The sequence below is a fragment of the Protopterus annectens genome, chromosome 2.part0 (genome assembly GCF_019279795.1).
Source record: "Protopterus annectens isolate FY-2018-M chromosome 2.part0, PAN1.0, whole genome shotgun sequence".
In the NCBI taxonomy this organism is placed as follows: Eukaryota; Metazoa; Chordata; order Ceratodontiformes; family Protopteridae; genus Protopterus; species Protopterus annectens.
In genome coordinates this window covers 602,086,725-602,109,873 of record NC_056728.1, presented here as the reverse complement: position 1 = coordinate 602,109,873, position 23,149 = coordinate 602,086,725, and positions in this window count along the sequence as shown.

Below are 23,149 nucleotides of genomic sequence, written 5' to 3'. Positions count from 1 at the left end.
TTTACATGTTTTGTATTATTGGTTCATGTTTATGCATATGTCATTGTCCATATTGTATTTTGCATTAATTCTTATATTTTTATTGTTTGCACAAAGCTGATTCAAATACAGTCAAAATAGTCTGGATACAAAAAAAGTTAGACAACCACGTTTGCTATTGTGGAAGTAAGTAGCAACTGTAAGTTGTCGTCTGTGCTGATGTTAGAATGGTTTCAGCATGTGATTAGGAAACAACACTACACTGGAGACCTCTGGCACAACATACCTTCAAATAATCCATTTGCATTAGCTGCATGCCATCCCTTGCTGAGGCCTGTGCATCCATTAAAATTAATTATTCTGTGTGTCAACAAGACAAGACATCACATGTAAAGTACATGCTGAGTGACAGCAATGGAAAAAACATCATTACTGGTTCATAGTAAAATGCCTAAGGTTATGCTGTCAGAATTCTCCAGTTTCTGCAGAGGTATTATAACAATGTGCATTTCTGTGAACATTCAAGTGTAGTATGTTCTGAAGCCACAAATACAAATCAGTCATGATGGCAGGACAGGGAGGGGCATTGTGTAGCACCTGAGAATAGATAGCGTTGTTAACAGCACTTGAAAAGTCAGTTTGTTTTTAAATATTTATGCAGTGTATTGTGTTAAATATGTGAACCTTGTTTATTAGACTCACAATATGTTAATGTGTGCCCCTAAAAAGAGCAGTATGTGACACAGTAAAGTCACTTGCATTTTTGTAATCGATATTAGTATATAAGCCAGCAATACTGCTGCAGAAAGCAGAAAAATTGTCATTATAATCTATTTATAAGACACACTATTCCTGCAACCACAGTGAATGAAACTAAAACCATCTGTCAAATAAAGTAGGAGCCCTTGAAAGCACACTGGATCTGTTCCCTTGATAAGCAGCAATGATTACTCTGACAAGGGACAAAAACACATCCAGACTCTGTCTGGGTGAGAGCAGCTGTTCTGGTGGAAATGGTGGAGGAAGAAACCAACTATTTGTGTTTTAGCTTGTTGAATGGCTATTTTGTGATTGTGTTATCTTCAGCAAAGGATGAATCATTTATAGAATGCTTATGAGGTAGAACTTCATAGCCAGCAGTATCATTTCATGACAGACTGTCTGGGTAATGACTACTGCTCCAGAACTAAATAGCATTATCATAACTATTATAATAAAAAAAAATGGTTGTGCAGACTAAATCTGTACAGTGCAGTTACACCACAGCATTGATGCCTGTTATTCAAAATGGAAATCTTACTCACAGCTACATTGTCTGAAAAAAATGTGATGAATGCCTACAAGAAATATTTATTGGTATTCATTTAGTTGGCAATGTCACATTATTGGCAAAAGGATACCATCAATCTTGGAAAAATTGCTACAGACATGTGAGGTGTAAGACACTGGGCAGGATTCACAAAGCCTCCGTGTAAGAGTTACAAGGCTTACACGGAGGCTGCAGTTAAACGGTGTGACTTCAGCATGCCATGCATATGCATGAGGGCATGCTGAATCACACCTAAGGTTAACACGGTCCGTGTAAGACAGTAGGGGGTGTGTCCATAGGGCGAGCCCTGCAAACGGACACTCCTCCAGAAGAGTAAAAGTCCCGAAAGTAAACCCCCACGACAGAGTCCATGTAAATGTGAATAAACACAACACAACACATGCCCCCACAGACTATGAACATAAAATGTATAAATGAACACCTTATATTTTTTTTTATAAGTTGTAAAGATGTTTGCCCGTGAGTGCGCTCGTTTGCGTGGGCGTGCCCGGCGCTTAGCCACAGTTAGCAGTCAGTGGAAAAGCATATAAGAACTAAGTATGCAAAGTAAGCCAAGAAGCAATAGCGTAGTGGTAGAGACGTTGGCTGAAGAGGAGGCAGTCATGGTTCGAGCCCCCACAACATCAATTTTTATTTTTAGTGAAATAAGCACGAAACAATTCCCTGACATATATGTACATATATAAAATTATATTTTATGTAAAATGTAATGAAATGGGCCATGTATTTTGAAGAAATGTGAGATAATAAAAAAAAAAATGTCAGATGTGCCTATAGCTGAGCTACAGTCTAACAAGTTGAGTATATCTGCCTGTAGGTGAGCAGTGTTTTAACAGGTTTAAAATGAGTGCCCGTAGGTGAGCAGTGGTTTAACAGGTGTAAAATGAGTGCCCGTAGGTGAGCAGTGGTTTAACAGGTGTAAAATGAGTGCCCGTAGGTGAGCAGTGGTTTAACAGGTGTAAAATGAGTGCCCGTAGGTGAGCAGTGGTTTAACAGGTGTAAAATGAGTGCCCAGGGTTGAGCAGAGTTCTAACACGCTGAAACTGTGTGCCTGTAGCTGAGCTGAGCGTAATATGCGTGCTGACAGCCAAATGACGCGTAAACCAGCGTGACCCGTTTGTGCGGAGCTGCGCACCACGCCAACAAGCTAACCGACAGACAACGTTGAGCAAGCTGTATCAAAACTGCCTTTACACAGACACACCTCCTAGCCTGTGTAGACAGTCATAAAATATAAAAAGCAATGACCAGGCTCGAACTCAGGATACCATGCATCATAGTCAAATTACTGAACCACTAAGCCATGACACTTGGTCTTAGAAATGCAGTAATAGCATATATATAGGAATGAATAGAAATAGGAGCATGACAAAGCAGGTTTTGTGAAGCTGATACAATTCCAAAATGGCCAATCACAGATAAGAGCAGGGAAAACGGCATATATAAGCCCCATAGGTGGGAATACACAGCATAACCGATTGTGGAACCGACTTGCAGCCAGGATGGCAGGTGTAGGAGAGGGTAGTTGCTTCCAAGCACAGAGGTGGGGCATTGAGGAGTCCAAATATATGGTTTGGCTCCTCGTCCATGATCATGAGGCCCAACTCATGCAAGGCCAGGTCCTGTGGGGAGCATGTAGGGCTGAGGCGTGGGACCAGTTGGCACATGATCTCACCAGTGTCACAGGAATACCAAGGACTGGTGAACAGGTCCGTCACCACCATGCGGACCTGAAGAGATAGAAGCAGGACCAACTGAACCGTTGGATCCAGGAGGCCAGGAAAATGCCCAACGCCCCACTACTGAGTAAGTTACATGTAATTATTTATGTAAGAAAGTAACCTAGCTAATATTATGGAGATGTGTATTCCAATATTACTTCATTTATATTGCAGCTGCAGGTGTCTGTTCTGTGAACCGTCGAGCCTATGCCGATAGGCTGGTGCAGTTGCACCACCAGGCAGGTCAGTATTTCTCTCCCTGTAACTGTAAAAAAATATAAGTATGACAGCTTGCAAAAGAGTGCAGTGTAGTCACTTATTAATAAAATGTGCAAGTAACAGTGTAAGAGAGTTTGCAAGTATTGCTTGATTACAAAAGTGTGATGCAGCCTGTAATCCAAAAATAAAAATGAAACAAGTCTGAAATAAAGATGTCCCACCTGTAATATAATAGTACATAACCTGCAGCAGGCTGAAAAGTACAGCTACAGAAGCTGAGTAAAACACATGTGTGAAATATATCCCTGTTTAAATTCTGAAACATGACACAAGTGAGACTGTTGGAAAGGATTGTTATAACTAAAAGTAAAACATGTCAATAAAGCCTAGAATTAAGTACCATCCTGAATTGTAAAAATAAAACAAGTGAGAGAGTGTGAGAAAGAGGTATGAATCCACCAATAAAGTAGTAATAACTCCTGAATAAAGTATACTGCAGTCAGTACAGAATGAAATGAATGTGACAGGCAGAACCAAACAGCAACATGTGTTGAAAAAAGTACTGAAGCTGGAATGTGTTTCCCAAAATCTGGATATGTTGCTCTCAGTTTACAATATGCAGATAGTATGGTTGTATGAAATACCAAACATCCACAGTTGTCTATAGCCATATAAAGCAAATGTAGCAGGACGATGTAGCTGAACAGAGCCAGATATGAATGTGTATGAATAAATATGAAATGTGTATTGATGTAGCAGTAACATTCCTATCACCAACCTGAATAAGTTATCACATAGGAAACTGTAGTCAGACCTGTAGTGTGTATATATCTGCAGCTAGTAGAAATGTACAGCATATGTATAGGTATTTGAAGTTGTTAATTAAATATTTCTTCACCCTACCCTATAACCACAAAGAATCCATTCCACATGAAATGGGTATGTGCATTCACAATTAACACCACTGGACATTTGTCCTGTTGGTTCATACATATTTGCATGTACGTTGATGCATGTGCCCTGTTCATACATCCAAACCTGATGGCCTGTTGCCATCAATCAACCCTGCATGTTGTTGGATTGTGTATTGTTGTTCAAATTATGCATGTGTTATGCTTGCTGTTCAATGGCTTGAATTTATGGGTGTTTGGTTAATGGGAATACTAATGCATGCTGTTACAACTAATTGTGAATGGTATTGTACGTTACTAATCCAAACTGTCATAAAATAATGCAAAACATAGGACGACAGGGAAGGCGGGTTCCAGCGGACTCACCTCTCCCACCTCAGCTGGCGAGTGCACCTGGCAGTAGTGCCCAGGCCGGACCCTCCTCCAGTGGCCCTGTGCCACCTGCGGGTGGAAGCGCTGCAGGGGATGGGGCTCGTCCCCCCCTCTGCAAGTGTGGCCGGAGGAGAACATCCACTCACCCTCCGTAGTGTCCAGGCTGTGGTGCGTAGGGAGATCCGGCACGCTGTGCTTGGGCCCCTATGCCAGCTTGAGGCATGGGTGGCACAACTCACAGGCATGCCTGCTGCCCGGCCTACACAGCCCCCAGCACAGCCCTGTCCTGGGCAGTGAAGGCACAGTGGCAACTGCCCATGGGTGGGGATCTCAGTTCCACTGTTGCAATCTGTGGGCTCATGGGCTTGAGATATCCAAACATCCGTCCCCGTCAATTGTGTAACCCCCCCACATGTGTCATACACCACCCCTGTATGCATCTTGCTTGTCTTGTCTGTTAACCTCCCCTACCTACCTACCTCCCCAGCTATACCGACTTCCTGTACCTGACATACCACTCTCACCTGAAAAAAAAAAAAAAAGGGCACTCTGTACCCACAAAAAATTATGCCCCATACATAGCTGCCCATTTTGCGCACATGTCTGCTGGACATGTAAACTGGCAATTACAACTGGCTGTACAACAAATATTATTATTGTCCTCACACCTCTCTCAGGGGTGGAAGGTTTCAAATTTCACACCAAATTACAAACATATGCACAGCTGTTGCTGACGAAGAAATGGGCAGCTATGGGCCTTTCCTACATCCCTCCTGCAAAACCCGAGCTTGTTTTCCTACTGTTCTACCCTCTTTGTGCCCCCTTTTTCACCACTTTCCTATCTCCCCATTTTCTTTTCTTTAAAAGAAAATAGCGTGGGTGTGCGCGAGAGTAAGCACTTTTAAGCCGTAGTAAGACGGAGTGGGCTTCTGGGTGCTTAGCTAAGCGTGTGTCTTGGCGCTAAGCGACAGTCTTGCATGCGTGACCTCCGCGCAAACCAGCGCTAACTCGCTTACAACTGCTTAAAAGTGCCTTAGTCACTCTGAATGACAAGGCCTGTAGTTTTCTCAGCAGCAAAATAAAATACCTCCATCAGTCTCGAACCCAGGACCTTGGAAACACTAGTCTGCATGACTTACCACTAAGCCATGACTGCTATACAAGAACATTGTGCTGAAAGAAATATATCATGAAATAGTAGGAATTAATGTAAAGGGAATATAGCAAGTCTAGTACACAAAGCATGTCATGTATATTTACTGTCAAATCTAGTGGATTTGTAAAATAGTACTGTGTGCTGAGAAACAGTCATGCTAGTTGGTAGCTACTAGGTAATAATGTCACAGTAGCATTTGGCAAGCCACACACATACTCACAGCATGATAAACACTGCCATAGTTGAATAGTTAAGAGATCAGACATAGCAACTGTGACTGAGTTACAGGGATGTTCCTGATGTGAAAACAAATGTCAACTGTGCCCCACTGACACCCTGTCAAATGTACTAGCAGTAGGCAGAAAGGTGTAACTACACATGCAATGGGAACTATGACTGACTGAAGGTATGCACCACCTGCACATCACAAATGGTGTACTAATACATATGCTTGAAATAACCCACAGTCACAACTTCAGAATATCAGAATATGTCATTGGAGTAACCCACTGCTATGTACCATTTCATGAGGCTGATAAAAGATGCTCTGGAGAGTATCTGAGGCCTGCTCAGCAGCATGATCAAATACCCTTGTAAGTGTCAGGGCCCACACCATGGCCAGACCACACTGCATGCAGTAACACCCTACCACAACAAACACATAGGGAATTGCTGCCCAAACAGATTTAGCAAGCATTACAAGCTGTGAATGTAAATGGAAAATAGGAAAGCCATAGCAACACATTACAGGAAAAACACCTAGCAGGCATACAATGAGTGAATGTAAAGGCCAAATATTGAAGCCATAGCAACAGATTGCAAGAGCCACTGCTATATACCAGTTACACCACAATCCCCACAGGAAAGCGCACACACCCATATGCACAGTATTACTAGTCATAGGTGTCAGTTTACATACACACGGGGAAGAGGACACTGGAGGAAGGAATACTCAGCTTACAAAACAACATGCATTGCAGTGTCTACAACACAGCCTGAAATATGAGAGACATAACAACCCTTACACTCACAGAACAGTGTCCACAGCAAACCAGCATGGTCCCCACCCTGATAATCTGAAAGGGCTACGCCTACCTAACAGACCTTTTTATAGCACAGTTCTGTAATCACAGTGAGAACTGCAATCACTACACAACAGGCTGCATGCAATTAGTAAATGCTGGCTAATAATTGGTGCAGAGGCCATCACATGGACATATGCAGATACCTACAAAAGCATCCTGTACTCCCAGTCTACACATGCAATACTTTCATTGCACCTGCTGGAGGTAGAGAGAAAGAGAGAGAGAGAGTGAGAGAAAAAAAAAAAGAAAGAAAGAAAGAGAAAGAAAAAAAAAACCTGTAACAACAAAACAAAGAGGCTGACAGCAGGCTAAGTAACTGCAAGCCTACGCAAACAGCTGCAACAAACACAGGTAATGTAAAGTACTACTATAATACTCTACATACTATGAACCCTCCAGATGTGTTATTGGTCTGTATCTATGTATATGAAGATGTGCATAGGGTCGGGGACATACTGCAATTGTCACTGAAGGCTCCACATACATATGTATGAGACGGTAGCTATGTGCACATAGCAATGTAGGTTGTAGTGCAATGTACAAGTAGGTTGTACAGTAATGGATGTTCAGCAGTACGTTACTGTGTGTATACATATGTGGAGCTAAAAAGGAGTATAGATATATATATATATATATATATATATATATATAACGTGTATACGTATGTATATTGAGATATGTATATATATATATATATATATATATATATATATATATATATATATATATATATATAAAATATGCATATGTGTATACATACATAGAGAGGGATGTAGAAATACATAGACATATATAGTTTCACAGTGTCATAAGTTAGTACTAGGCTATCTGCAGACAGTGTATAGAATAGATTTAGAAACTTGTGCCTCTGTATAGTAGTGACACAGTGAAGACCCCCCTACATAATAGCATTAGTTTACTGTGCCTCTGTCTAGTAGTGACACAGAGATGACCCCTGCTGTAAACCTATGATCTCCCATCCACCCGTCAAGAATGCACATGAAGAGTGTCAGTGAGGGTCTCTGCCTAACATGAACTGGGATCCTGTTCCGCAGTATGGGGAAGCCTCTTAGTGATGGATCTGTCCCTACAGTATGTCCTATTCATATGTGTGCTGAGGTTTAAATCCGTAGCTGTTGTGGTTCTGATGGATTTGGATTGTATGAGATGGAACATGTCCATCAATACCTGATTGGACATGGCCTACTACATCAGGCACAGATCACCCCTATGTAGGCAGTATGCTATGGAATAGAGCATGAGTTACGTTAGTCTGGCAGCATATGACAGTTGTTGCAGACACTTGATCCTCCTGGTGATGTACTTATGGGGTCCCCCTAGCTGTTGCAAGTGCCAGGTGAGGTACATACCAAATGGGGCATAGTACACAGTCATGGGCCTGATAAGGGAGGAGTATAGGGGTACAATGACCCCTATTGATCTGGATGTGAATCCCTTCATGATAAGGTGGGCAAGGTAGGAAGTCTATCCAACCACTTTGGCAACGTGGGTGTCAAATGAGAGGTCAGCATTGATCAGTGTCACCAGGTCTCTGATTACTTTGTCTGTAGTCAGTGGGTTACTGTCTATGTGATAATATTTGGGTACCTTGTCCGTCCAAAAGGGTATGAGTATACATTACGTGGCATGCAGTTTAAGGCCATGACTCCGGCACCAGTTGTTGGTGTCCATGAGGCCTGTCAGTAGGATGTATATGTCAGCTGGTGTATCGACTATGGCACCTAGTATGCAGTCAACTTTGAACATTGTCAGCCACTACCCTCCCATGTCTGCTTCCACATCTGAGAATGATATGCCGAACATGAGTGGTCCCAGGACAGAGCCCTGTGGGACACCACTTGTGACTGGCTCTGAGTCTGACATGGCACCAGTGAGTTTGACTGTAGGGTTTCTATCCATTAGCCGGTTTGCAACCCATCTTGTGACATATGGATTTATATTTCAGCTGTTGATCATGTCTATGATGCCAGAGTGCGGTATTGTGTCGAAAGGCGTAGGCAAGTCCAGGTAGGCTGCATGGACCGCTGTGCCCTCGTCAATGCCTCTAGTGACTGATTTGAAAAGGTCAACCAGGTTCATAAGGCAGGATCTGCCCTCTACAAAGCCAAACCGGGTGGGATCAAGTGTCTAAGTCCCCAATGTCTCTGTGTATGAGTACCATAATGATCCTTTCCATAGTGTTGCAGACCAGGCTGGTTAAGCTTATGGGGCGGTAGTTACCAGGGTCTGTAGAGGTGCCTCCTGTGTGGAGTGGGACTACTGTTGCTGTATGCCAGTGTCCAGGTACATATGCTGTAGTAAGGCTACAGCTGAATAGCATTTAATGTGCATGTGTAGCTCCTCTTGCAGTTCACGTAGCATGCAACCTGCAATACCGTTGGGTCCCATTGATGCTGTGTTTACAGCTTTGCTGAGGGTGGTTCCCAGCTGGACATCTGAGATGACAGGGAGGTTACAGTCAGCTGGGATAAGTGATTCCTCATGTGTGGGTGAGGGAGGGGAGAAATCTGCACTGAACCTGTCTGCCAGAATGTTGGCATTATCTGTGTGTTCAGTGTCGCGTTTGTCACTGTGAACTAACTGTGAACATAACTGAGGGTTCCCACCCAGGTGTGTAACATAGCAGAAGAAGGCCTTGTGGTTATCTGTAGTGTCCATAGCGATGTCCCTCTCATTGTTGGCCTTGCATGTTTGTACGACAAAATGTATCTTTCTACTACTGCTGATCAGAGATGCCGTAGCTCTATGAAATTATGCTCTGTCGTGCAGTAGCTACCTTCTGTTGTTATACAATTTGTTCAATGCTGGGGTCCACCAGACAGGACGCCTGCCCTTGGTGGAGAGGGTCATGGTTTCATTTGTGATTGCATGATCCATGTATTCTTGGAGATGTCCGTAGAAAGCATATGTGAAGGTGTCTGCATTGTGGGAAGTGGTTTACACTGGCCCAGTGGGCATTAAGGATACCAACTCAGTTATAAGAAGTGTAAATTTGGCATGTGAGAGGTTTCCCACTGTAGTCTTTTGTGTTGTGGGGGAGGTGGGATATGTATATCCAGGGGGATTAGTCTGTGGTCAGATGTGACTAGTGAGGGGTATACTTCTGGTGTGTAGCACATTGTCCCCATGTTTGTGATGATCAGGTCTAGTATATTATCTCCTGTTGTGGGAGAGGTGACTAGCTGTTCCACTGCATTTGACTTAGTGAATTCCGGGAACCTTTGGGCTAGGGTGTTTAGGGTAGAATAATGCACCCAATGTATGTTAGGGTAGTTGAAGTATCCCAATATGATGGTGTGTGGTGGAACATTCATATCCTCCAATGTCTTCAGGAAGGCTGACTGTGGTTCCTGAGATTGGGATGGTGGTCTGTAACATGCTACCAGTTGTATAGCAGGTTTGCCTACGGTTATCTGCACCTGGATGGTCTGTGATGCTTCATGTGTTGCCACTAACCTGGAGGTGTGTGTGTCCTTCATGAATATGGACACACCCCCTTCCTTTTTGTTTTGTCCCGAGTCCTGGGGCCAAAAAGCATGATACAGGATATAGCCTGGTACTGCCGGTGTGCTCTCAGGAACCTTGAACCAGGTTCTCACTTACTGCACAGACATCGAGATTGGTAGAATATGTACGTACAGATATATGTAATACACACATATATATATAGATATCTGTAGAGACATATACATATACAGATAGATCTGACTGACAACAGATATATCTGTATATGACTATCTCTCTCTCTCTGTCCCACCCCCTCACACTCTCACTCTCCCTGTGTCTCTCTCTCTCACTCTCTCCCCCTCTCTCCCCACATCTATATGTATATATCTACATCTATATATACATATTTTATATACATATATACAAACATATATATATATCTATATACAGATATAAATATATCAATATATATATATATATATATACTGTGTGAGGCACATGTGTGCAGATGTCTTGCAACAGGTGCCTGGTGTCAAAGGCATGGAGTGAACACCAGTGTGGGTACTGGAGTACCATACCCCATTCAAAAACACTGACACCAGTAACCACCACATATGTACATGCCTGCCCACCACTGCATGTGTCAGGGGGGAACAGGGGCAACAAGTGTACAATAGGCTCCACATTGATATACACAGTGGCACACTAGTCCTGTAATACCTGTACATAGACTGTGTCAGCGGACATGGTGTGTCAGCTATGGACATGTAGGTCACTGTACCCCTCCACACCCCACAATGTCCTATACGGTATGTACCTCCCATGACAGCTACAGATATGGAGAAGGACACAGACATATGCAAGTAACTGTGTCAATGCACTCAAACACCACAGAGCACACACAGACTACCTACATAGAGGTTACCACTGCTGGATATACATAGTTCGGTCACACCCATGACAGTTGTCTAACAACCATGGTAACACCTCCAACATCCACAACACAAATTACCTATGTCTGTCGTCCTTGTCACTGCAGTATAGAGCACATGGTGGATGTAAAGGACCCTACCCACAGATATGACATACCCTGTAGTAGACCACACAGAATTAAGAAGCAAAGCTCCCCATGAGTAGATGTCAGACATACCCCTGCTGAATGTTATGCAGATAGGTAATATGCCATATGAGTCACCCTGTGCAACTGTTTGTAAGGAGCAGGTACGATCATAACACATGTGTCACAAGGGGCAGGGTAGCATAACAGTATGCTGCTGTAGGCTCAGGGCCAAAAGCACACTACCTACCTAAGACACAATGCACACCCATGAACACATTGAAAACAGAATATGTGAGGTGGAATGAGTGTGCTAGTGACTGGGTGCATGTTGTGTACTGGTGTGATTGCTCACCATGACTGTCTGTCTGTCATGGTAGTGTGTGTCCTTGGTGTGAGGCCAGAGACAGGTGTGTGAGGTATTGCGATCAACACATACTACATTGCGATATGTTGTGCTGTGTTACCCTGTATGTCACTGTGGTGTAGGTAGGGTTATGGCAAGTAAGAGTAGTGTGCATTACCAGTGAAATATGTAACGTGCATTGTGTGCAGTGCATGAGCTGATAATGTTCCCCATACAGTACCTTGATACAAACCCCAGTGTGAGATTGTGTATTGTACCTGAAACAGTGTGTTGACTGCTGCAATATACTAGTCTGTTGTATGGAGTGTGCCAGGTACTGTTGCACAGTTGTCGGATGAGCACTGATATCTGGTCATTTACATGTGTATCCCCCAATAGACAGACAGATGCTATATATGGTGCTTACGTTATGTCACTGCAGTCGAGTATTATGTGTATTATGTGTGCCATAGTTTGCTGACAGATATTGCTGACATATTTTCCTTCTCCTTTTCAGGGCTATGGTTCACCAGCGGAACCCCATCTACTCCGCTGCAGAGGAGGAGGAGATACACCAGAGCCTGGTGCGGGATTTCACTGTACTCTTTTCCCGCACCAGCCAGAACCAGCAGGAGAGGGCTGCACTGTGGCAAGACCTGGTCCATCGGGTAAATGACATAGGCACACATAACCGGACATATGAGCAGGTACGCCATCACTGCAGTGATTTAATTAGAAATGTCCGTCAGCGTGCGTCTGATATCCACAGGCAGCAGCTTGCCACAGGTGGTGGGGTGGCTAGACATCCCCCCCTCACCAGACTGGAGGGACTACTCCTAAGTGTTGTGGCTCCAGCACAACAGCAACAGCAGCAGCATACATGTGTAATGATGGAGGCTGGAGCCACACAGCAGCAGGACACGGAGCATGCAGGTAACATGCCATGTGTATAGTTGACCATTCTGTACACTGTTAGGTTATGCATGTGTGAGGTGTGTCCTCGTTTTGTAGCTGTAATCTTGGTAATTATTGTGCAATAGTGATATCCTCAATATCTGCAGTACACCTGTGGAAGCTAACTGTTGCACTACTAAACTGCATCATGTCCACAGTATCAATGGCACAGTTGTGCCCACTGACGATAACTGTCTCTTTTCTGCAGGTCCCTCTGGTGTAACAGCAAGGCAGCCTATCCATGCTGGTGAGTGTGTAATACCATTACCTTCAATACTCTTTATACTAATAGTAATAATAGGCTGAAGCAGTAGTGCTATGTGTTTGATTGCAGGTGTGTTTGTGTTTGTGGGTTGATATCTCATATACTGAGGTGTGTGCATGTGTGCATGTGTGCATGGTGCATGTGTGCATGTGTGCATGTGCCCATGTGTGCATGTTCCCATGTGTGCATGTGCGCATGTGTGCATGTGTGCATGTGTGCATGTGCCCATGTGTGCATGTGTGCATGTGCCCATGTGTGCATTTGCACATGTGTGCATATGTGCATGTGTGCATGTGCCCATGTGAGCATGTGTGCATGTGTGCATGTGCCCATGTGTGCATGTGTGCATGTGCCCATGTGTGCATGTGTGCATGTGCCCATGTGTGCATGTGTGCATGTGTGCATCAGTGGTGACATTGTGTACACATTGTAAACTGTGTTTCCTGTCTTACTCCCACAGGTTCTGGTGCTGCTCTGGTGTCGTGCAGCAGGGAATCTGAATCAGCTGCTGTGGATAGTGATAATGATGATACCTGTGTAATGGCACAGGTCGGTGTGCCAGGGTCTGTCATTGGTCAGCCAATTGACACTACACAGCTGTCTGCCCCATCAATGTGCACAGTCATCCTGCCAATACATCCTTTGTCACCAATGTCCCTAGGTGATGGACAGGATACAGTGGGCATTGACCAGGGTAATGTGGTACCGGTGGCACATGCATCCCCACACAGCAGCCATGGCCAGGGTCCTGACACGGTGTCACACAGGCAGACGTCCATGGGTTCTCGTGGGAGCATCCGTGGGCGTACTGCCCCTGTCAGACGTGCCCACAGAGGTCTTTCAACCTCAGCTATGTTTCGGGCTGTAATGCAGGCACAGTCACGTATGGAACTGTACACCAGACAGGGACTGAGGGAGCTGAGAGCATGTCGCACAGCCATGAGTGACAGTATGAGTGATGTTGCGGCTGCCATCCGCAACTTCACCGAGGTCATTGACAGACGTTGGGGGGACACATTAGATCTGTTCCACGACTACATGTCCATGAGCCAGGGCAATGGTGGACGGTTGAGGCGTCGACGTGGCCGTATGCCAGCAACAGCAGCAGCTGGCAGCCGTCGCGGACGACAACAGGCCCGCGGCCGCTCACATAGTGCCAGCAGCAGCCCAGCAATGCTGGGTCTGTGCTGTCATCAGACCGCCACAGGAGACCACGTGCACATGGCGCTGGACAGTCCCAAAAGGGACCTGTCTCCAGTCACCAACCACCTGCTTCTGATGACAGTACCCAGTCTGGCTTAGTACCTGATACAGTCCGTAGCACCCCTGCCAGGCACAGGTACCATGTCCGTGGCCACAGACAGTGATCTGTATGACCTGGCAGGTACAGTCTGTGGCTGTCCACAAACACCTATATATGGCAGCCATGAGGTGGGACTGTGTGCATTCATACACACATGCAAAGTGATAACACCTAGGGCTACCGCATACATGCACAGACTGCATCAACATTGCCCCATCTTGTACTGCTGTCCCTCACCAACACACACACACAGACATGTCAGTTGGTCATATCAGTGGCAGACTCAGGCATACCAGGTACACACCCTGTGCATATGATGAAACTGTGCCACCTCCTGCAATCTGTAAAATCAGTGCAGGAACAGGTTAACATGGTGCTGATGCACAGGGTGAGTACATAGACGTATTGTAATAGTATGATGTTGACAACAGTACAGTGTAATGATAGCATTGTGGGTATATACCAGCATGCCTGATGCAGTTACAGTATGAATGTCAATGTATTGTTTTGTACACCCATAGTAATTACCACAGTGTTCTGTCTGCACATCTTTGCATACTGGTGGTGAGGCTGCGAAGGGATGGCCACCTACATAGGTAGCACATGGGATACAACAATGTACATATTGATACTCAATGATGGCCATGTCAACTGCGAGTTGCATGCTGTCCACACACGACTCTGCAATGCAGATGTTTCAGGATGTTGATATCTGTGCAGTACTACACAACAGGTTCAAGGCTCACAAGAACACACTAGCATTACAAGGTCACACCTCATACCATGCATGACAGCACCAAAACAGAACTAACTATGACAGGAGGGAGAGTGTCCATACATGTCAAGGATACTGTGGTGCCAGGACAGGTAGCATACATCATACTAAGTCTGGAACTGCTGAGTGAGGGCTCAGTGTCTGTTATTTGACATGTGTATTATTACAGGTATGAGCACTTGGGTATCAGGCCAGTTATTCAACATTACGAAGGTACGTGGTCTATACACTTGTGTGGGGTGCGGCTGTACCCAGCCCGTCTGAACTGTGAATGTCTGGGTACTGGCTTATAGTGCCTGCATATATGCACTGTTACCTACTGGAAGTCGTACACCTTGTTTGTTGTAGCATAGTCTACATACAGGCCTGCTGACTGTAGCTTTGTTTGTATGCATGTTTGCCTGTTATGTTCCTGAAACACTGATTCCACCTGCAGTGCAGATATACAGTGCCTCTGTGGATCCCTAGTGACATCTGTATTGCTTACTGTACTGATGTCCATGTGTCACTTGACAGAACGTCACTGTTTTTCCTGTTTGCATGTAGCTTGCCTGTAACACATTGCATATGACTTACCTCACATTTGCTCAAGACAGCATTCATATATGCCAGCACTAACAAATCAGGAGCACTACACTCTCACAGAGTCACCTTGAGTACCTTGTTCCCCATTGGCCCTATGTGTCATTACTTAGTATGGGAGTCACAATGCTATGGTAGCATGTGCAAAGGTCACCTGTCGATGTACTCTCAGGTCCAGTTGGTGAATCTGTGAGTCATGTGGCAATGTTACAGCTGCCTCATGTACACAGACAATCCTCTCCCCTTCCCATACACGTACAACACATGTGAGAGATGCAACCACATAGCCAAACTGGGGGCTAAGCTCTGTTAACACAGCACTGGAATTCCCTGTCAGGTGGAGTGGGATACTACAGTGAATACAGTACCAGTCTCCCATAGACCTGCCACGACTACAATCCAAACACAGACACACACAGGTACATTATTGGGCTCTCAGAATAGCATCCTGCCTGAGCAGCTGACACCTGCAAAGCAGACACACAAGCAAACGTTAAGCCAGAGCAGAGCACATGCAAAACATAGCTCACAAAGCCTGCGTGCCAAACACTCACAGGCCATACGGCTTGACAACACACCTGCTACAGTTGTATGAGGTACCTCTATCATCATGTACACTGCGGTCCTGCTCCCAGGCTGAACAAGGTGACGGTCACGCTGAGCTGCCCGTCGGGCACTATGATCCAACACATAATACAAGCATACCGGTCACTCCAAGGCATGTAGAAGTATGACTCAGTCATTGTCTGTGCCAGTGTGTATGACCTCTGACGCACCTCCCTGGACTACATGTTAGGGGACATAGAGGGGCTCTCTGAGCTTGTGGCACAGGCTGGTATGACCCTGGCCTTGAGTAGCATCCCACCCTCACCAAGAATGCTGCCACAATATGTAGACAGGATCATCAGTTTCTGCAATTAATGTATCTTTCAGTGACATTCATTAGAGACGCAGTAGCGGAGCACGCTATTCACATTACTGGGTATACTTTTTGCTCCTGACATATGTATAGTGTGCTGACATCATTATGGATGAAGAGGAATGTACATCTGTGACTATCCATCAGTACAGGGGAGAGCATATCTATGCATTAACTTTGCACAGGCACAGTGGCCTACTGTACTGTGGAGGCAGACGCCAAATACACTGTGGATAGCCTTCTGTATTCCCTAGGGACAATAGTCAAGTATTGCACTCTATGGCCATATGTTTACCTGTCAGATGCAAGTATCTGTTGCTCATATACTGTTTGTGGGTCTTTATTGCCATAGCCTTCCCTATCTCTATAAACAACGTGTGTACTGTGGGAGATGTTTGCATATGAGTGGGATCCAGTACTTTACTTATGTCTCTGTTGTAACTTCACTGTGTGCACTGGGCAGATGTCTGTATTGTGGGAGGTTCCTGTGTTAACACATAGAAATGCCAGATATGTGTGCAACTGCTGAACTGTGACATGGCCTAAGTGTGTGAGCATGCCCAGTTCGCAGTTTGTATGGCTTCTTGACTGTCACGTCTCATTTATCTAAGTGTGCGAGCATGCCTAGTGTGACCTTTCCTTATGTTGGGATCTGTGGACCACCACATTTCTGTTTGTGTGTGGACGCCATCTATATATCACATGTACAGTTGTGTGTTGGACATCAGGTTGTGTTCTTACTGCCCAACTGCTTTGTGTCTGAACCTAACAGGCATTATGCTGTGCCTGCAGGGTCGCCTTGGGATAGTTTGCATACAGTTGTCATCATCCTTTCCTGCTGACCAAACCGTTGTATTGTCGTATAGTGTACTGGTGCAGAACTTTCACTGTGGTGGACAGTATAATCGGTTTCAGTCCTATCACTGCTTGTAATATTTATAGTGAGCACACCAGACTGGTTGAGGGCCAGTTGTGCAGATATGACCATGTTGCATTTTGTTCAGATATGGACAGCATAGTACATGATTGTCTGACATTGTTAATGTATTCCACAACTTGTGTGGACAGTGACAAACAATAGCCATGTGCCCTAGCCCATTTGTAATGTTAATCAGAGAGGGTTTGTCCTTCAACACACATTTACTGGTGTTTGCCATGACATATGTCATGGTTAGTGTGCTGTGCCTCTGTCTACCCGTGACATACAGGTGATATCCAGGGTACACCTACCATCTCCCATCCAGTCATCATGATTCCTCTGGATGACAGTCACTGAGGGACTCCCTGGATATCCTGTAGTGGGAGTTTAGTCGTGGGTGGAGTGAGCTTCTGGGTTATGGACCAATCGGTACAGCATGTCCTGTTTATGTCTGTGCTGGGGTTCAGGCCTGTCAGCTGCATAGGTCACCAGCATTCAGTGTTTACATGGTGCCAAATGTCCATTGATACCAGGTTGGTCATGGCTCTATACATCAGGCACAGTTCACCTCCAGCCAGGCAGTATGGCACTGTGTGGAGCTGCAGTTTCTTTACTCAAGCGACACATGGCACCTGTTACAGTGCTGCGATCCTCCTGGTGGGGTATTTGTGTGGTCTTTCCAATTGCTGCAGGTGTCTGCTACGGTACATCCGTGAAGGGCCATTGTACACAATTGTGAGGCTGCTGATAGATGACTGGAGAGGCACATTGACCTACCCTAACCAAGCTGTGCTTACCTTCATGATTAGGTGGGTATATGGTATGTTTCTGTAACCACTACAGACACATGGTTGTCACATGCAGGATATCTATCACCTTGTGTCCCCAGGTCTCTTATTGCTCCTGATGTACTTACTGGGTTAACACCTATGTGGTAATTTCTGGCCATGTACTGTGTTTCCACAGGGGTTGACTATACACTGTTCTGCATTTAGCTTGTTGACATGACTGTGGAACCACGTGTGTGTTTCTATGTGTGCCTTTTGTAGGTTGCTTGTGTCAGCTGGAGGGTCTGATATGGTGGCCAGTTTGTAGTCCTTTGCAAACCTGTTCAGACAGAGTCCGTCCATGTTGGCCTGTACCTATGTGACATATATAGCATAGAAGAGAGGTCCCAGGACCATGCCTTGTGGGATGCCAGTTGTACCTGGTTTGCAGTCTGCCATGGCTACAGCATGTCTGCCAGGTCAGTTCTGTCCTTGAGCTGGTTTGCAACCCATCTACTTGCATAGGGGTTTATAGTTAGGCTGGTGAGCTTATCTGTACCGCCAACTAGGGTATTGTATGGAAGGGTTTAGCAAGGTCCAGATAGGCTGTGTGATCAACATTCCCCACATCAATGGGCTTGGTGCACATTTCACATGAGTCAGACATGTGTAAGGGGCAGGATCTGCCCTATGGCAGCCACACTGGGTCGGGTCCAATGTCTGTAGGTACGCAATCTCGTTATTCATGAGATCCATGATCATCCTCTCCATTACTTTGCCAAATTAGATAGTCAGGGTTGAGGGGTGATAGTTTGCAGTATCCATTCAGGCACCCCCTTTGTGGTGTGGGACCACTGTTGCTGTACACTGCTCTTTGGGTACATATCCTGTGGTAGGACTAATAGTGCGCAGTAATGCTATTTGCTGTTCCATTCTTCTTACAGTACTTGTTGGACACAACCCAGGACATCATCTGGTACCATTGATGCTGTGTGCTGTGCTTTGTGGATGCTGGCTGTTACCTCAGCATCTGCAATGTCAGGGGGCCAGCACTCTCCTGGGACTGATATTTGGCAGTTAGGTGCTGGTGGGGAGGTTGGAAGGAATCTGTTCGGTAGGCTGTTGGCAATGTGTGTGGGTTTGGTGTATTGTTTGTGATATTAGAGTGCTGTAGAGCATATCTGTGGATTATCACCATGGTTCCTACCATCAGGTAGGACAGCTGTGTGATAATCCTTTGTGTCCTGCACAATTTGTATCATCATAGGTTCATAGGTTCATACTAGGCTATCTGCCCTGGCCTTGTTTGAGCACGGACAGACTGTGTGTGGGTCTCAACACCCTTGCAATGTGCATATTATGCCCACGTAGGGTTTACTTTCCTAGATGTGACACAGGGATGGCCCCCAGTGTACACCTACTATCTCCCATGCACTTCACCGGATTTCTCTTGTTGAGTTTGTGTGTGGAGCTCAGCCTATCATGGACTGGGATTTTGTTCCAGAGTGTCAGGAGCCTCTGGGTTATGGATCTGTCCCCTCCAGCACATCCTATTAATCTATGTGTGGAGGTTCAGATATCTCACTGTGGTGTGTCTGCTGGATTTGGGGTTTCTGCAGTGGAGCACGTCCATTCATTCTGGATTCGACATGGCCTTATACATCAGGCATACATCACCTCTGACTGTGCAGTATGCTTCTGAATTGGGCTGTGGTTTCTTCAGCCACGCTGCAGATGTCCAATGTTTGGACCCTTTATCCTGTTGGTGGGGTACATTTGGGGTCTTTCTGACTGTTGCATGTGTAAGGTAAGGTACATCCGAACTGGGGCGTTGTTGTCACTTATGGGCCTGATAAGGGAAGAGTATGGGGGCACAGTGACCTCTGTAGCTCTACATGTGCATCCTTTCATATTAAGGTGGGTAATATAGCAGGTCTTCCTGGCCACCTTGGCAATGTGAGTGTCACATGATAGGTTACCATCCACTTGTGTCCCTAGGTCCATGATTACTTCTTCCAAACATAATGGATTGCCACCTATGTCATACTTTGTGTGTGCCCTGTTTGGTATTTGTTGAGACATTCATACTCTGAAGTGTCTTCAGGAAGGCTGGCTGGGGTACCTGGGTTTGTGTGTATGGTCTGTAGCAGGCTTCAAACAGGTACACAGTTTGAGATAGTGTTACTTGCCCGTGGATAGTCCATGCTGCTTCTTGCTGTGGTACCAACCTGGGGGTGTGGTTATTCTTGATAATTACTGGTAGCCACACTCCTATTGTCGTGTGTTCCATGTTTTGGAGCTGTAGAGCATGGTATGAGGCATAACCTGGTAGTATTAGGGTGCTCTTCTGGGCCTTGCCCAGGTTTCTGTTACAGAACACATATTATCATTCTCCATGCTGTGGTGTGTTTGGTCTGCATGCACCTTGCAGGTTAGACTTCTGCCGTTGGGTAACATTATGTCCAGGTTATTATCCCTTGTGCTACCTATGGTGGTGGGTTTGTGTTTCCAGACTTACCTATTCTAGGCACAGTGGGGGTGACAACAGCCTTTGCCAGTATCTACACAGCCAGGTGTGCTGGGTGTGTGTCATCCCTAGCAGGTGGGGCATCATGCCTTGCTCTTCATGTCAGCCCAGGCTGTCAGCCATGTGTTCCCCCTTGCTAACAGCAATACCTCAGCCAATTATTGCACTTGATCTTGTTGTCTTCATAGTGTGGCATCATGCTTGGTGAGGGTGAGATGTTAGGTTGGGTCTTCATGTTTGCATATACTAGATGGTGTTACATTGCTTAACACATGGCAATCATGCCTCAGGTGGTGCTGCAGGGCTGCCTCTCTCGGATGCACATACTACACTCCCTGTACATGTTTGAGAGCAGGTTGTGTCATGTTAGGCATCCCTGTTACTATATGAGTGAGTCAGAGAGGGGTATCATTCCCAGGGTTCCTACTGAGCCAGTGTATGTGCTATGCGTTGTCTCTTTGCCAAGGCCAGGGCATACTGGGCACGCCTCCTTCTGCCTACTGGGGCAGGCTCAGGTTGTTCCTCCTCCGAGTCACGCTCTGCCTGTGATGGCCTTGGCAATGGTGGGGGGCTGTTTGTCCCGGCCCTATGCTGGTCCTACTGCAGCTGTTTTCGCAGGATCATATTATGTAGCATAGCACATGCCATGACAATTTGGGTACATGTAGTTGGTGAGTACTGCAAGGCTCCACCAGATGTGTCCAGGCACCGGAACCGAGACTTGAGCAGCCCAAACACATGCTCTGTTACATTACGTGTTTGTGCATGTGCCTCATTATGGCGTTCCTGTTCAGGTGTGTGTGCATTTCTGATGGGTGTCATCAGCCACGGCTCCAGTGCATAACCTGCATCCCCCACTAGGTGACCATGTGGGATGTCCCCATTGGCAAATGTCTGGTACAGCTGCGTCAAATGCCAGATATGGGAATCATGGTAGCTCCCAGGGCAGCCAGCACACACATTCATTATTATGCCCTGGGCATCACACATGACCTGGCATTTGATGGAGGGGAAGCCCTTGCAGTTAATGTAGGCCCTACCCCACTCACCGGCTGGTGCTTTGATGCATATGTGCGTGCAGTCTATTGCACCCACTACCTCAGGGTATTCCGCTATTTGCTGGAAGAGACGCATATTGCTGGCTAGTACCTCACGGGCATTGGGGAAATATACATGCTCACCGACATGTGCTGACATGGCATCCAGGAACTGGTGCAGTACCCTGGAGGCTGATGCCTGTGATATCCCCATCATATCACCAGTTGGTCTCTGGAAGGTACCTGTTGCTAGTATTCTTAGGCCAACACATACCTTGGTTTCCACTGGGATGGGTTCCCCTTTGTTGGTTCTGTGTGTGAGGCGTGGCCTGCACAGCTCAACAATTTGCTGCAGGAGGTCTCTGTCCACTCTATAGCGCTCCACTATCTCCAGCTCATGTAACCCCTGGTAGGTGACCCTGGGCCTGTACACTCTTCTCCGTCTCCTCACTGTGGGTTGTCTGGCAGCATTTCCATTGTCACCACCCTCAGCAAGTCTCCTATGTCTCCTTATGACAGCTATGGCAGCCCCTAGCATGTTTGGTCTGAGTGCAGCTTTTTCAGTTTTCACTTCTACTAGCTTACTCCTGTCTTGCAGTGTCTCTTGAGAGAAACATACTGCAATGCTGTTTGCAGTGTTTTAAGTGCTGGGCTGGGCTTGTATTCTGCCTGTGTAATTGCCTGCTTCTAATTGTTTTCACTTGCTACCTCTACAAGTATTCCCTGCTAGTTTCCTACTATTTCTTCTGCTTCCTTTTTCCTCTTTGTTTCCTCAGGGGGAGCAGCGCGCATACCAGTGAAAACACGCACACAGTGGCTAACATGCTCGCACACATGCTTACACGGACTAGAATCTGCTTATTCGGGTTAAGATCTTTAAACAGGCTCCTACATGCTTACTCTGCCTTACACGCACGCACTCTGTCTTACTCGTGGCTCCCAGTGCGCACACATGCGCTTGCACGCACAGCAAGAAACTTTGGTGTTGGCCAAAGTGTACACCTTCCATTTCTTGACTTTCCCATACTTATCTGTTGACACTCCTCTTTTTATGCTGTGTGACTGACATCTTTCACATACCACTTTGCTCCAATGAGCTTGATTTCTTCCTGACATTCCCCCCTGTGATGTCACCTATCTCCTACTCTGTTACTCCCCCTTATCTAACTCTTACACTACACGGAATGTGCTCATTTGCTATGTGACAGTGCGATTCACTATCCTACCACTCATTTACATAGGATTGCCTACTAATGCTTAGGTACATGTCTTACACTCAGCTTCCCCCCTTAGCAACCACTAGATGGTGGCCATGTTGTTTTTGGTCTGCTAGTCCCTGCATTGCAAATCCATGCATTACATAAAACCCACATTTGTGGGTTTCAAACCTTTATTTTTCTGTTTTATATAGCGCAGCCCGTTTGCGCGGGGCTGTGCTGCGTTTAAACATCGCCAAT